A 10,979-nucleotide genomic window follows, 5' to 3' on the forward strand; every position below is an offset into this window, starting at 1 on the left:
ACGATGTCAGCATTTTTCAGTGCAAAAGGTACTGTCAGTAGAGAATCTTCAGAAAAAGCTAGCAGTAATGAGCATTTATTTTCATTATTCCATCACCTAAAAATGTCAGCAGTGCTTTCTATGCCATCTCTTTTTGTCAAGAAATATCTACTCTGTACGGAGAGCAGTGAAAACACTTCACACCAAGTAAATGTTCATGCGTGTGACCGTTCATGTCATTATACTTTATTATAACAATTCTCTTCAAAGGTAGCATAAAATATCAAATAGGCTGGTTAGAAAACAGTATGTCATTCCTGATTTGCCTCTGCTCATGGACAAAAGGGTTGTTTTTTTATTATTTTTTTATTTTTTTTCTTTTCCATTGGACTCCAGCCTAAAATGAAACAGCACTAGAACAGAGGTCAAGAACTTGGAAGAATTCATTCAAGGGGAACCAGGTACAGCTTGACTCAATATCAATATTTCATATGTTCTGAGATTGTGGTTCAAACTACAAGATAGCAGAACACCATTTTTATAGCTTTCCATCTGTGAGAAGTTATTTCTCAAAGCACTCTGTATGAACAATCTAACAGATATTCATTTTTGAGATCATATATTCTGCTAAGTGGGATCTTTTTGATGCACAATCTGGCTGTGATAGTAATTTTAAAACTAGAGAGAGAGCCTTAGAGCCAGATTCATAAAAACAAATGTCTTCCACACAAAGCTATTTTCCATGATGTATTAACTCCTCCTTTCCCAGGCATTTGAAGGAAAATAATGTACTCAATATTATATACTTGTGGAGCAATGGAAGAAAGAATCTGTGCAAGAATCATAAGGAGATGATTGAGCTTTAAGCAAAAAAATACATATACCTTCCTTTTAAAAATATATATATTTTTTTTTGTTTATTTCAGGACATAAATACAAATACTTGGAGTTTGAGAACAGCCAAAACTCTTTCATGACACTGCAGCAAGAGTGTTTTATATTGGTGTTCTTCTAATTATGATGCAGTTGTAGCATACCACATGCCTGGTATTTAAGGTACTTTGGAAACCAGTTTCACCTATCCAGAATCCAGTGCCAATGTCTCAATAAGCCAGACAGGATAAATTAATGTTTTTTTGCATGGCCAATAGGGTTACTAGTATGGTAACATCCCATGCCACTGTCTTTGACTCTCCAGTCCAGATGAGCAGAAACCTATTTAGAGCAGGGATTGCTGGTGGTAGTCTTGGTTTCCAATCTGTCACTAGGCTTACCACATGCCTTTGAACATACAGTGAGGTTTCTTAACCCACACTGCCACCACACCCCTGGTTTCATCTTACCATCCTTTTCCTGGGGTAACAAGAAATCACCAAAGAATTTGTAGAAGCCATTTCTTACCCATCTCAGTCAGCAATTTATGTTACAACCAAATGTGATTTTAGAACGATGTGATGTGTGTCTCATGTTAAGCAGAAGAAGATGGGACTTGTGGATAAAACAGCTTTTTCTGGCCTTACCATCCATAGTCCTTTTTAACTACAGCAGCAGAATTATTTGGATAGAATCTGTTGCACTCACTATCACTCTATACTTGGGACATTTCTATGAGGTTTTGGAGCTTGCTGCAGTGACATATGAGCTGACCATGGCTGCTTTGTTCTTGTGTGCATAGATGACTGACCAGGAAATTCTCCCTCCTTCTGTCTCACCAGCCTTGCCTGTTTCAGCTTTGCTTGCTCTAGGTCTGAGTGCTGTAAGTATATTTTAAGGATAAAAGCTGTGAAGTAGCAAGTAAATAGAGGTTAAATGTGATCTTATTAAAGGTGTTGAGAGCTCTGCCACTGTTTCCTGTGCAATGAGGTTCTTAGTTTAAATTGAGACAAATACATTAATGTTTCCTTATATACTTTGTGCCATATTCCTCCCCTCCCCTCCCCTCCCCTCCCCTCCCCTCCCCTCCCCTCCCCTCCCCTCCCCTCCCCTCCCCTCCCCTCCCCTCCCCTCCCCTCCCCTCCCCTCCCCTCCCCTCCCCTCCCCTTCTCTCTCACAAAGGGTAGCATCCAAGTATAAAGAGAACAGCTTGCATCTACATCTGGGATTTTAGTGAGAGTCTATACCTAGTCAGAGCAGTAGCAGTAGGTCAGACCAAACCATTTAATATCAGGAATACCAAACATTTCTAATGCGTAGGTGTTGACCAGTTCCATGACATACATGTAATGAAACCAATGTTTCTGGAAGAGCCAGATGATTATCCATTGTGTCATGCATTCATCTGCTCTATATTGCATGGATGACATGCTGGAAAGAGTGGTCAGTTTTGCCTCATGCAGTCAGGAGCATGTGGCAACCCCCCTTATGTGGATGTCCCTCTGCTGAAACAGGGTGACTTTGCTTCTTTTTTGGATGAAAAAGAAATCATCAGATTGTTTCAGAAAGACACACTCATCATCTGGGGTGTTTTGTGAAGTTGGAGGTATCTACCAGGAAAGGTTTGCATTTCTTCATTTGGGATTTAAAGAATAATTATATTAATTTAGCAACTAAAAGTGAAGGCTTTTTTATTTTGCTCACAAGGAGGGAAATACCTAGCCCACTTGTTAAAGCCAATTCCAGCTAAGACATTAATCTCTTCATCTGCTCTAAAGCTTTCTTCATGTGTTTATGCAGCCTCTCAATACTTTCCAGAATGAAAGGACAGTGCTTAATGAGTTTCATGCTGTCTTTTACTCTTTTTCTTCCCTTGCTAAAGACATGGGAAGAAAGTGCTACATGTACTTGAATTTCCATACATTGAAATTTTGAAAGAGAACAAGTCTTGCGACATGTTCTGAAGGTGTCTGGTCTCTGCTTGACTTTAACCTCCTGCAGTAAACTACTTATACAGCAGGGTTGCTTGGCCATGGAGGTTATTTATTCTACTCTTTTGGGCTCTGAGAGCTGTATTAACCTGGAACAAGACAGTTGTCTTGATAGTTCTTGTGTGGTTTAAACTAAAAGCAAAATAGCAATAAACAAAAGCTGACGGCATATAATACAGCTAATAACAGCTAATAGCAAAAGCAATAGTGAATGAAGTATCAGGTCACGGGAGCAAAGAACCTGTGGTAGCTTATATCATTACAAGAGAGAGCTGTTGTAGCCTTCAGGACCTAGAGGCCCTACATTGTTGTGTTAAACCCCAGATTTGAATGCCAATAGCTGTCACTGTAGGAAAATAAATAAATAAATCACGATATGGAAACACATGAGATCTGTTTGGTGTTTTCTGATGTTGTTTTTCATTTTTCAATCCTTTTCTGTTTGTCTTAAGATTTTTGTTGAGTGGGAGCACAGAGAAGTATCTCAGGAGATGCCTGCTGTATGCAACCATGCTGTAAAAATGGCAGTGGTCTGAATGCAGGGAGGGGTAGTTGAACATGTGCATGACATTAAGCCTTCATCATTCAAAGTGATGAGATCAGCAGAGCTCTTTGGAAGTACAACTCCATCACATGGCACTGCAAGCAGATGCTCTGCTCTCCCTTAAAGACAAAAGATAACCCAGGCTGAGTGGAGGATTGGGTGGCTTAAGGAACAGGCTTCTTCTGAAACAGTCCCAGGAATGGAAACACAATCGGGTGCTAGGGCCTCTCCTCAGCAGAAGGAAAAGAAACATTTTGAAATACATAGGGAGCCCTTTGTTATTTCTGTCTCTCCAGACATCTGGAGGGAATCAGTGCAGGTCATCTTAGATTCAGCTGTGAAACCTGTCATATAGGTCTCCATCATGGGAATCTTCAGGCCAATGGTGACCTCTTTAGCCAATCCAAGAACAGAAATGAGTCAGGACTCTGTGGCAGCATGGTGAAAGAGGCTTTGTAGATCTCTGTAGAAAAGAACAGAGAGGACAAATGGTGTTTTCCATAAGCATTCAGCTCCAGAGATGTTTGCTCCAGCCTCTGTCTCTCCTTTACTTATTGCAAATGTTGCAGAGGTTTGGAATGGCACTACAAGTGCAACGTGTGGATGCACTGACATTTTCCAATGGGGCATAATAAAAGAAGAAAGAAATTAGAAACTCATATGTGGCTTGTAACTTCAAACATTTAGACAGGGTAAATATATGCAGAGTGCTTAACAATGCTGCACAATGTTTGTTTGAAATATATACTCCCTAATGTACTTCTAACCAGGGGGAGTTCAAACAGCAATCAGCCAAAATGGGATAGGTACACTCTATCAGAATAGATTTTCCTTATAGTTGCCCTCAAAGCAGCATCATTTCTCATACTACTTGAAGCTGATTTAAGTGTTGGATCTGTGCCAATCATTTGTTAAGCCTTCTGTCTTTATTTTATGGCTTATGTAATACAACTGACCAACTCAGGGAAACATCTGTTGCACGCAAAGGCAAAAGGTACTAAGATCCTACCAGTGTTTAGATGGCCACTTTGTTCCTTTTCTGCCATCATTACTTCTGCAAGTGCCCCATATACAGATTAAGCTAATCTGAAATGCTGTTTTGTTCATTTTATATAGCTGGGAATTTATTGCTCATTTAATCTAAATTGATCTTAGTTAGCTAAGTGTGCAATTAAAATCACAGTGTTTGATGTAGATCTGGGTGGCTTATAGCACCAGCCTCTCACTTCTGAACACAGAGTTAAAGTTCAGCCAGAGGTCTTGCTTAATATGAGTTTTCAGGGATTTTAGCATGGTCCCCACTGGAGCGTTATCTGCAACACAAACAGCTATACATCATTTGGCAATCCAGGAAAAGATTTGAGTAGGAGACACCCTATTTTAACTAATTTTAACATAGCGAAGAGTGTTCTCCCTTTGCACAGCAGTTATTTCTGGCAAGACCTGAAACTGTTAATGAAGACGAGGTGATTGACCATACCATCTAGCCTTCAAAGCATATCAAATTTGGCACAGCTCTTAACAAACCCACAGCATGATCCTTCACCTAAAAGATTATATAGAAAGGTGACTGACCAAATGTCAAGAAGATCTGAATTTTTCACTCAGACATAGTTCTTTGCCTTTCTTTATATATTATATATTTCATTTAACCCAAGGCTGCTTTGTGCTTTCAGTGTCATGTTGTCTAAATATGCCTAATAGGATCCCAGAATAGTCGAGGTTGGATTAGAGGTCCCTGTGGTCTACTGCCCACTCAAGCAGGGCCACCCAGAGCAGGCTGCCCAGGACCACGTCCAGGTGGCTTTTGAAAAGAAGTTGTCAGAAGTGGGATTCGAACCCACGCCTCCAGGGGAGACTGCAACCTGAACGCAGCGCCTTAGACCGCTCGGCCATCCTGACTGTGCAATTGTCCTACATGGCAGGCACTGAAATTCCATTAGGGTGTATCAAAATGAGTATCAGAAAGATAAACATTGAAAACTGTGGAAAAAATCCCTGATGTCCAAAAAGATGTTGTTAGGAGAACAAGTTTTTCAAAGACAGAAATTTAAATCAACAACATCTCTTAAACTATAAAAACTCAGGCAGAAAAATTTTCTTCTCCAAAGGCTTTTAAGAAAAATAACTCTGAAGCATTGCACTGTGAGGAACTTCCCCCAGTTTCTGGTTGTGAAGGAAGTTTTTGCTGAGTGAAGTTTAAGAGACTAATTTAAATGGCCTTCAACTTTAATTCTGTGAGTAAAGGTGGGATGAAGATTTTGCTGGGCAATTCTGGCTGCAAGGGAACAAACACAGCTTTCAGCCACATTCAGTCCCTGCACCTCTTTGATAAATATGAGCTATAGACCAGCTTTTTTATTGTACCTCATTTTGTGTTTTAAGCTATCATCAAAATCTTGAGATCCATGAAATCCTGAAGAATTGCAGTGTCTCTTCCCTGAGCACCTGCTGCTGTAAATGTGAAAGCCAATGTCTTCATCCTTCAGCAAAACATTCCCATGCATTCTTCTGTGCTGTTGTCCTTCTTACTTCTTTTCCTCCATCTGTTTAGCCCAAGTCCTTCACCTTTCACCTCTCAGGTCCTTCTAGATATCAGCCTTCTGCTTTATGGCACTTTGTAGCATGCATTGAACAGCCAGCTTTGTTGTAAGCTTTTTATATGGTCTCTTATTTTGATACAGAATCCATCCCACACTTCTTTTGTGTCTTGTGTATCATTCATTAATTGAAATTTAAATTTCATTTAGTTTTCTCATTAGAAGTAGTTCATCTTTTTCTGTTGGCTGTTACCTAATCTCCACAATAAAAATAAAATAAAATATAAAATAAAATAAAACAATAAAACTTTATTTCCCTAAGAACTGGATCTCAGTGTGTTCTTTTCTGTACCCTCTAATTCTAACTACTTGTATTTTCTTATGGAATATACAAACATATTTAACTGAACTGTCTAAGATGTTCATGTGGTGGAATGTTATGCCTACCTACATGTCATTTGCAACATCTACCTGTGCCTGTCACTGGACTGATGCTCCAGAACAATCATTCCCCCTAAAAGCGTAGACCACTTTCAGAATCCAAGAGAAGTTTAGCTGTCTCAGAGATACTGAGTGGCTTAAAGCATTCCAAACTTTATAGCTAAACAGAAGGGAAATATCTTAATTAACACTTCCACCAAGGCTTACATAAATAGAAATCAGCCTGCAGTGGTTGTGTGCTGTCTGATCCATCAGCACTGGACCTGTCACAGTATGCTGCTACTTATCTAGGAAGACAGGTAGATACGGCAGGGCTGTTGGATGGTGCAGGATGATAGGAAGTTAAGAATGATGGAAAATATATGAAGGGATGAAGGGGCAAATGTTATGGGAAATTGAGTTTGTTTAGCTCTACTCTCATGGAATAAGCTGTTTAATAAAATCTTGCAAAGGGCTACTACTTATTGCTTTGGGCTTCCCTATCTCCTTAATTTTATACAATAGCCTCCCCACTTCTAATCTTCTCCATCTGACTGCTATTTAGTTTTCCTCTCACTTAGTCATATAAAGTCATCTGTGCTAAAAACAGGCATGGATAAAGTTTTGTTTCCTTTTTTATATAAAATAGATGAGAAAAAAAGCCCAGCTTGCAACAGAACCAGACCAGTTTAACAAAGTTGCCCACCCATTCCCAGCCAGCCTGGGGACATTTTATTCAAACAAGGCCTTCCAATATTTCACAAAGCCAATTCCTTGACTGATGAGGTTTTACTAAACCACTAAAGAAAAACCAGATCCCTTCCACCAGTTTACTCATCTCTACCAGTATAAAATTAAATTTTACACATTGAGACATTGAGAAAGAGTGTTGTGTTTTTTTTTTGTTTGTTTTTGTTTTTTTTTCCTACAGCAAAGATACAGAAGGCACATAGCTGGCAGTAGGCAGTGAGTCTTATACAGAAGTATAATGTAAATTTTCATTATATTAAAGTGAGTGATCAGTAGAAGAGAGCATTTAGAGATAATCTCTGATTTGGATTTGTAGTCAACATATGAAATGAGTTTTTGGTCAGGTGGTCTGTCTACCTTGCAACAGCAAAAGCTGCCTTTTCAGAAGTATGTTGCTTTGCCAGATCAACACATTAGGAAATCCTTTTTGGAGAAAAGTTATAATAAAGGAGAAGGAAACAGAGGCAGGAACACAATCAATATTATTTCACAAAAGATGTAATTGAGCATTGGTAATCATTTGCAAAGAATACGGCAAAAATTTCATAGCAAAGACATCCACTTGGAGCAGAGACTGGAAGTCAGCCAAAGCCCCTAAACTGCCAACGACAAATCATGGTTGCATAAGACATCCCCCAAATCATAGTAGAAACTAAACAGGGGAGTGAGCAGAGCAGATGTTTGGAGGTCATTAACAGGAGCTCAACTTTCCTTGCCTGGTGGCTACCTCTACAGATATCTGATTCCCAGAAATTTCCCTGACCTCCAAACATCTGCTCTCTTCTCCTGTTTTCTTTACATCCATACTATAGAGAGCCTCATGCAGTCATAAACTTTTCAGTCCTTTCTTATAAAATATTTGTACCTCACTCCCCCAAATCATGAAGAAAAGTATTTTACAAGTCTGGACCTACCATCAGTCATGGTGGGACCTTCACATTCATTGTGGTTGATGCTAAACTGAATTACCTGGCTCTTCCTGCAGGCTGAGAGTGTGCACATAAGCTGTTCAAATAAGCTAATATGGAGTACTTTGTACTTTGATTTGAACTCCTAGAGACTTTCCTTATGGTCTATACTTTGCCATTTTACTGAATTTCTTATCTGCTGCCCTTTGTCAAGTCTTCAGTCTCCATAAGAACTAGATATGCCCTAGACAGCTTTATTACTTTGCAAAACATGGGGGCCAAGCACATATTTCCAACCATGATTGCTACTGCTTTTCCTTCCTCTAATGGTGAAGTATATCTAGCGAAAGTTGTTCTATACAATGAGCTCTGGTATTGCTCAGGAGTCTATTATCTATAGGCATTTAAAAAATTTTCCCATGGGACAATAATAACCAGAGTCATTCTTCCTTTTTGGATGAATACTACTTTATTTGCTCTTTCTTTCTCAAAAATTCCCATACCTCCCAATTTTCCTGGAAATCAAAAATAGATTACATGTGTTACAATAAGCTTCCTTGCTAATCCTCTCAAATCCCTCAAGACACATCTAGCAGATAGCAAGTTTCTTATGTGATAGCATATTCTAAGCATCCCCTGCTTGTTAATAGAAGTTTCTAGTATTATCTAGTTTGCAAAATGTTTAACGAAGTATTTTGTTAATCTGTTTCTCAGACATCTCTTTGTATCCCTGCCATTTTTGAGTCGTTGTTCTCTTCCTCCACTCTGCACACTTACCAGAAAAAGGTGGCTTTTGGATTAAGGATACAATTTTTCAGCACTACAATGAATACGCCTGTGGCTAGAGAAGGGCCAAGTACCCGATCAATGACTGGAATCCATGTGGCAACACTGGCAGTTTGGCATTTAGAAGTGAAGAGGACCTTGAAGTTATTTAACTGCAATGATCACATAGGATACTAACTCAGAGACTGTTGAGACAGCTCAACACTCAGCAGCCAGCCCCAGCCTTTGGGTTATTTTGTGTTTCATTTTTGTTTTTTCCCTTCTCTCTCACTCTGTTGATGTCCCGTGGGGGTTCTCTCTATGGCCACACTTTCTTATGCTCCGTATTCCTTAATACTGCAAGAAATGATCATGTACCTTTTCTTACCATCCCAGTGCTAAAGTCATATCAGACTCCCTCTCTCTATGCCCTACTGCACTTTGCATCTCAGCTCCTTCTCTCATTTCTATTCAGTTCTGTGGATGACCATGCTCAGGTTCAGTCCAGCTGAACTGACTCTGGGGAGGAAAGCTCCTCCTGAAGGAACCTGTTGGGGCCTGGGGAGTTAAAGTTTGCCTCTCCACTCCACCCTGAGGTTCCTGCAGGCAAGTCAGAGTCCATCTCCCCAACAGTGGTCACTTACATAGATGGACATGTGTAGACATCCTCCTGGAGGAGAAACCGTGCTGTGAAGTCAAATCCAAGCTGTGTTGAACTCCTTGGCTGCCCTGGACATGGAAGAACCAGGTGTAGTTAGTGCCAGACGCTGCTCTCTCCCACCCACTAGTGAATTAATCCTTTTCTCCCAAGTAGGGGCAAAGTCCAGTCCTCCTGAAGCTGGATTACTGTGGTTTAAGTGTCCCAAACTAAATGTGTTAGTTATATACAGGCTCCATTTGGTATAGAAAGGAGACATCTGCCATCTCTATGACTCAGGGAATAGTTTGGCACCTGCTCCTCCAGTCTACCTCATGAGGAAGCTGTGGACCACAATAAGGTCTCCCCTTAGCCTCCTCTTTTCAGGTTGAACAATCCAAGTGACCTCAGCCACTCCTCATACATCTTCCCCTCTAGGCCCTTGGCTACTATCTCAGTAGCCAAGGAAAGGCTGGACCTGGTGTGTAGGGACACAGTTTAGTGGGTGACATTGGTAGTAGGGTGATGGTTGGACCAGATGATCTTGAAGGTCTTTTCCAACCTTAATGTTTCTAAGATTCTAAGTTTGCAAAGGGAAAGAGGAAGCTGTCCCACTTGGTCATCATGGTCTTTTCTGGTCTTGGACTCTGGGAGCTGGTGGGTCTCCCTGTCAATGCCTTTCTTGGTAATTGAGAGCATGAAGAATGGTCTCATAACACATACTTCTTCATTAGAAAGTGAAAAGACAAGTGGAAATGGCCCCAAGTTACACCAGGGGTGGTTTAGGTTAGATATTAGGAGAAATTTCTTTACTGAAAGGGTTGTGAGGCTTTGGAATAGGCTGCCCAGAGAAGTGATTGAGTTGCCATCCCTGGAGGTCTTCAAGAAATGTGTAGATATAGAACATAGTAGCACAGTTAAGTGGTGAACCTATCAGTACTAGGTTAAAGGTTAGACTAGGTGATCTTAGGTCTTTTCTAACCGGAGTGATTCTCTGATTCTATGATTAAGACAATAATTTGAATGATTTTTATATTTTTGAGCAGCAAACAGCAAAAGACTACCAGACAGGTCATGGTCTAGATGAAACCTGGGAATGCTTTTTTTTTGGTTTTCAATTTCTTCCAAAGAAAGCCTCTCACAGTAGTGACCTTGTCCTGTATCTGTCTTTTTTGAATTAGCCTAAGCTAGACAATTGCAGGGCTGCAATAGCATTGAGCCTGGGAAAGGCTTTGGAAAATTGGGTAAATACCCAGTTAGTCCAGGCTGAGTTCAAAGCTAGTGATGTAACAGGATAGGATGGATCTGCACACTGAGGTGGTGTTGCAAACCTTTGGGAAATGCTTAGCTGCACAGTATTGGTCTCCTCTGTACACTTGAATGAGAAAGATATCTCGCTTTCTATTGGATGGATACAGACCAGCGATATTTTGTCTCTTTCTGTTCTTCATGGTACTAGTTTGCCTGCCTGAATTAGTTTGGATATATCTTGCCTAACAGTGTCTCCATAGTACAGGCACATCCTGGCTGATTTTGTCCTCTGCCTGCTGTAATCTTGAAGCCTGAAGTGCA

Source organism: Aythya ferina (genome assembly GCF_964211825.1).
Source record: "Aythya ferina genome assembly, chromosome: 3".
Lineage (NCBI taxonomy): Eukaryota > Metazoa > Chordata > Aves > Anseriformes > Anatidae > Aythya > Aythya ferina.